Raw genomic sequence first — 6,000 nt, 5'->3', positions numbered from 1 at the left:
TTATGGAGAGGGAGGGATTATGGAGGGAGGGATTATGGAGGGAGAGAGGGTTTATGGAGAGGGGAGGAATTACGGAGAGGGAGGGAGGGATTATGGAGAGGAAGGGATTACAGAGTGAGGGATTATGGAGAGGGGGAGGGAGAGCCGACCATCTTCTTCAGTGGCTCAGTCATGGTTGAGCCCATCTGTGAAGAAACTTTTGATTCAAGCCGGACCTATACCAGGGGCTAAAGAAGATCTTAAATAATTCCTCCACTCTTCCCTGAAATTGCATAGGATCTCGTGTGTGGGTGGGGGAAGACAGATTCTTAACATGAAACACTTAGGGGGTGGGTTCTGTCTTTCCTTCCAGTTGTTCTGCCTCTCCACCCATCCTATCATTGATGAAAGTTACAGTGGTTCTGAGCCTGCCTTCGCCTTTAACTTCCGGATCGTGCTGACGCGGGTCTCCTCAGATCACAGACAAGGAAACTTAACTTTGAGAAGGTAAATCGTTTTCCACACTGCGCAGTTAAGGGAAGGAGCCAGGAAACGCTCTGCTGTGGCACTCACAGTCTGCTTGGTTCCTTGCACCGCCCAGACGAAGCCAGAGCGGGGGGCGCTGCCCTGGGCAAGCCCAGACCCTCCACCCCTGTCATTCTTCCCAAACACCCTCCCATTTGCGGGGCTCATTCCAGCTTCCACCTTTGCGCTTAGTCTTTCTCGCAAACGGCAGTGCCCACCTCTTCTTTCTAGGTGGTTACACTCCACCTGACAGACACAGAGTTCAGGGCCAGCCCGGCAGTTCCAGGGGGATGAATGCTGGGAGGGAGAAGTCCTTAGGACATGAACGTAGAGTTGCCATGCCTTGGGAGATGCTCCTTCTCCTAACCTGGGGTTCCAACGGGGGCGGAAGTCAACGTATCTTTTTTAAAACTTGGCCATAAGTTACCAAAGCCTTAGCATTTGTATGTATTCACTGGCTCAGTAATTTTAATTAATTAGAATTTATACCAAGGAAATGATTATGGATTTGCACATGACATAGCCACTAATATGTTTTCGACAGTGGTATTTATAGTAGAACAAATTTGGGCAGCAGCCTAAATTGCCATCACTAGGGGTTAAGGAAATTAAGGCCCATCCATGTGAGGGATTGCTACTCAGTTATGTAAGGTGGCACTGGGGAAGAATATTTAACCTCCTGAGCAAATATTTACATACATTAAGTGGTGACAAAAGCTGGTTCCACAACACGGTGTGCAGCCGGGCCCACTTGGGTGCGCGCGTGTGTGTGTGTGTGTGTGTGTGTGTGTGTGTGTAGGAACCCACTCTCTGGGCGATGCAATTATAAGTGACTTTCTTTTCTCCCTTTCCTCCTCTATATTTTCCAAATTTGTCTCAATGACAACTTAGTTCTTTGTAAGCAAAAATAAAATATTTCCATTTAAAAATGTTTAAGAAATGATTTGTTTTTGTTTCTCCTTTCCTCTCTAAACCCATGCCGGTTTTTACCTGGTCCTGAGAACATCCTGGAGCGGCCGCCAGGAAGCTGGTTGGACGCACATTTGAGAGATTTGGGGCCTCTGCTTTTGCTATTGCTTCCAAAGCCAATGGTGTAGTTTTTTGTTTTGTTTTGTTTTTTGTAAGGAATATCCGAAACGATAGTAAGTCTTCAACCTTTGATGGTGATTTTCACTTTTTAAGTAATCAGAGCCATTCAGAGAAGGATCTTGAGGAGTGTGGGGTGAAAAAAGAACTAGGTGGGCTGGCCATGAAGCCATGAGGTTTGCCTTCATGCCAGGCTCAACACTGGTACCCCAAAAGGCCTTTCTCAAATATCCTCATCCATGGAAAAAGTGTACATTTTCCCAAGATGGCTCCATAGGGAGCCAGATCTGCTGCAAGACCCGCGATGTCTCGGGCAAGCCAGGGCAGCTCTGCCAGCTCGGGGCACACAAAGGCCAAGTGCTGGTGTCCTTGGGCATGTTTTTACCCCTGCCATGGAGCCAGCTCTCTGCCACCAGAATTGTCTGCTTCACGCGGACAGGGCTGGACTGTGCCGTCCGCTGCCGCGCCCCACTGTGTCCATCACCGCAGGAGACCCACTGTGTCCACTGCAGAAGCCCCACTGTGTCCGTCACTGCAGAAATGCCACACAGTGGCACTCGGTAAATATCAAGTTCATGAATAAGTGAGTGAATAAGCAACCGATGAACGAATGTGGGCAGCACCAGTATCTCCGAGCAGGTTAAACATGCACACGCCCGGGGAATCTGGGCACAGCCACACCAAGAAGCAGAGGCCGCCCAGCGGGTGTGAGAGCCCTGACCTGGACTGAGTCCTGCAGGCTTCTGCGCAGCTTCTCCTCACGGGGTCTGGTCCGGCCGGGGGTGTCTCCAGACCCCGCATCCACTTACACAAGGATTCAGCCAGGAGCAGGCTCAGAAAGGGGCTGGAAGGACTTCTCGGGGTCATGGGAGGGGAGGCTGGCTGGCACCCATCACATACCTCGGCTGCCACCAGGCCAGCAGGACAGGCCCCAGAAAGGCCTGTTGGAACAGGAGAGGCTCAGTTTTCTCTTGTCCTGAAAGAAAGCTGGTGGCCACGTGTGGACCCACACGGCCTGGATGGGATGCTGGGCAGGGTTATGGACATGGCCAGTGTGGCAGGTAGGGAGAAGGACGGGCCCCTCCCCAGGCCTGGGCTGCCTGTGGTGGGTATGGGGCCTGTTGGTGCTCAGGGGGTTCACTGTGTTCTCTTCCTGGTGCAAGCATGGCCTCGGGAAGACGGGGTTCACCCAGCGTTGCTCTGCCTCAGCCCCTTCCCTGGCTGTGACTCAGCCCCAGTGGAATCAGGGCAAGAGCCAGTCGTGGACCAGAGGACCCGGCGGCTGGAGAGGGAGACGGCCCCCAGGCTGCGCGGCCGGCTGCGGTTGCTCATTGTCCAAGTGGGGACGGGGCTCCTCCTGGCCAACGGTGTCACTCAAAGCTCGCGGGCCTGGTCCCTGTACTGGAGCCCCATGGCCGTCCTTGCGCCTCCGGCTGAGCAGCGGAACCTGCGCTCCCTGCCCTCGCAGACCCAAGGCCGATTGTCGCCGTGTTACTTCGCTGGTTGTGGTTTTGGTTGGGTTTTTAGCTGTCGATATGCTAACGGCTCTGTCTGGGGAAACCTGAATACACTGAGAGGTTAAGAACAGAAGGCCAGGCGCGGTGGCTCATGCCTGTAATCCCAGCACTTTGGGAGGCCGAGACGGGCGGATCACGAGGTCAGGAGATCGAGACCATCCTGGCTAACACGGTGAAACCCTGTCTCTACTAAAAAATACAAAAAACTAGCCGGGCGAGGTGGCAGGCGCCTGTAGTCCCAGCTACTCGGGAGGCTGAGGCAGGAGAATGGTGTGAACCCGGGAGGCGGAGCTTGCAGTGAGCTGAGATCCGGCCACTGCACTCCAGCCCGGGCGACAGAGCAAGACTCCGTCTCAAAAAAAAAAGAAAAAAGAAAAAAGAAAAGGTGTTTCTCCACAGAAGAGACACAAACGACCCACAAGCATATGAGAAGATGCCCAACCTCACTAGCCCTTAGGGAAATGCAACTCCAAACCACAATGAGACTCCCCCTCACACCCATTAGGGCGGCTATGACACAAAAAAACAGAGAAACATAAAACGGCACATGTTGGTGAAGATGTGGTGAAATGGAAGGGACCCTTGAGCGCTGTTGGTGGGGATGTCAAATGTGGCGGCTGCGGTGGAAAAGAGGATGCCAGCTTCCCAAAAATTAAACATAGAACTGCCATGCGACCCAGCATTTCCACACCCCCATACAGCCACAAAAGAATTGGAAGCAGGGTCTTGAAAAGACGTGTGCACACTCATGTTCATAATGGCCTGCGTCACTGTCAAGCGTCCCAAGCGTCCACTGATGGGTGAATGGGTAACAGATGCGCTCTGTGTTTATAATGGAATATGACTCTGACTTGAAAAGGAAGGGAATCCTGATGCGGGCTGTTACATGACGGACCTTGAGGATATCGTGCCAAGTGAAATAGGCCAGTCACAAAAGGGTAAGTACCACAGGATCCCACCCATGTGAGGCACTTAAGAGTCGTCAAATTCAGAGGCAGAAAGTGGAGTGGGGAGTGCTGGGGGCTCAGGGAAAGGGGATGAGAGTTTGTGCTTCATGTGGACAGAGTATCAGTTCTGTAAGATGAAACGGTTCTGGAGATGGATAGTGGGGACAGCTGTGCAGCAATGTGAACATATGTCATAGAACTGGACACTGACAGTTAAAATCATACACATTGATGTATAATTTTGATGTTACATGTTTTACATAATTTGATGTTACATGTTTTACAATTTTAAAAACTCCTTTTTATCAATAGTAATTCCTTCCTTGTGTTTTTTATTTGTACATTCTTTTTTCTTAATGAGTTAGCGGTTTGTCTATTTCATTGTTTTTTTTCTAAGAACTGGGGTTTTAATCTATTAATTTTGTTAAATAAGCGTTTTCCTCTGATTAATCCGAAGACTAATGGAAGAGAAAATTTCAGGAAGCTTCACATGACATCATCTGAATGGTTGTCATCAGTGGCTCCCTGGCCAGGATGGTGCCATCATCTCGGGGGCACAGCCTGCCTTTGGTGACTGAGGTGCACACTGGCAATGTAAGGGCCAGGGAAGAAGCCTAAGCCAGGGGCAGCACTGGAAGGCTCATGCTTGTCATCCCAGAACTTTAGAGGGCCAACGCAGGTGGATCACTTGAGCTCAGGAGTTCAAGACCAGCCTGGGCAACATGGTGAAACCCCATCGCTACAAAACATACAAAAATTAACCAGGTGTGGTGGTGCACACCTGTAACCCCAGATACTCGGGAGGCTGTGAGGGGAGGGTCTCTTGAGCCCAGGAGGTCAAGGCTGCAGTGAGTTGAGATTGCACCACTGCACTCCAGCCTGGGTGACAAAGACCCTGTCTCAAAAAAAAATAAAATAAAATAAAACATGGTATTCTTCAGACACCATCCACAGGTGCTCTCCTTTGGTGGCGAGAAAAAATTATCTCCATTGTCAATTTTAGGGAAAAAACAGACTAGCATCTGAGATTGAAAACATCCAGGCTTGCTTTCGAAGCTGGGTAAAGAGCTTAGGTGTGGGTTTTCATTACGCCTCCTCTTCTCAACAGCAGCTGTTACTTGGAATCAGAGAAGGACTCCTCTCCGTCTGCCCTGTCCTCCGGTCACCTGCGGTATGGCCGGGAGGTGGGGCTTGCTTTCTGGAGGGGTTTCCTCAGCGTCCAGCTCTGCAGCCTGGTGCGACGCCACGGCCAGAATGCCCGACTGACTTTCCTGTCTGGATCGGCGTCGGGCCCTAGAGAACAGCCGCAGGGACCTCTGCCCTCTCGCTGCAGCCTACAGGCAACACCAAAGGTCAGCAAGAAAGCTTCAATTTTGAGCGTGAAGCTTCAAAACTGCTGTGCTTCTCATTTCTTTTAAGCACACAGCAATGAGCTGCACCTCCAGGTGTACAACGCATGGTTCTGTGCTTCTGTTCCTAGAGCCACCAATTGTCAGCACTGTGTGTTTCCTACAGAACTATCACTTAGTTTTCCCTTCAGATGTGACTGTAAGTCACTCTTTCAAAACATGCAAATACATGTTTGAATAAGAAAAGGACCGGGTGTACACAGTGGCTCACAACTGTAATCCAAGCACTTTGGGTGGCGAAGGCAGGCAGATCATTTGGGGCCAGGAGTTCAACACCAAACCGGACAACATGGCGAAAGCCTGTGTCTAAAAATATTAAAACTTAGCTGGGTACGGTGGTGCACACCTGTGGTCCCAGCTACTGGGGAAGCTGAGGTGGGATCAGCTGAGCCCAGGAAGTCAGGGCTACACTGAGCCGTGATTACACCACTGCACTCCAGGTGAGACAGGCAGAAACCGCCAAGGGTGAGATTTCAGGACTCAGCTGCCATGTTTCAACAGGAGTTATCAGTGCCACACACCTAAACCACTTCTAAA

The sequence above is a fragment of the Macaca mulatta genome, chromosome 3 (genome assembly GCF_049350105.2).
Source record: "Macaca mulatta isolate MMU2019108-1 chromosome 3, T2T-MMU8v2.0, whole genome shotgun sequence".
NCBI lineage: Eukaryota > Metazoa > Chordata > Mammalia > Primates > Cercopithecidae > Macaca > Macaca mulatta.
This window is presented reverse-complemented; position numbering follows the sequence as displayed.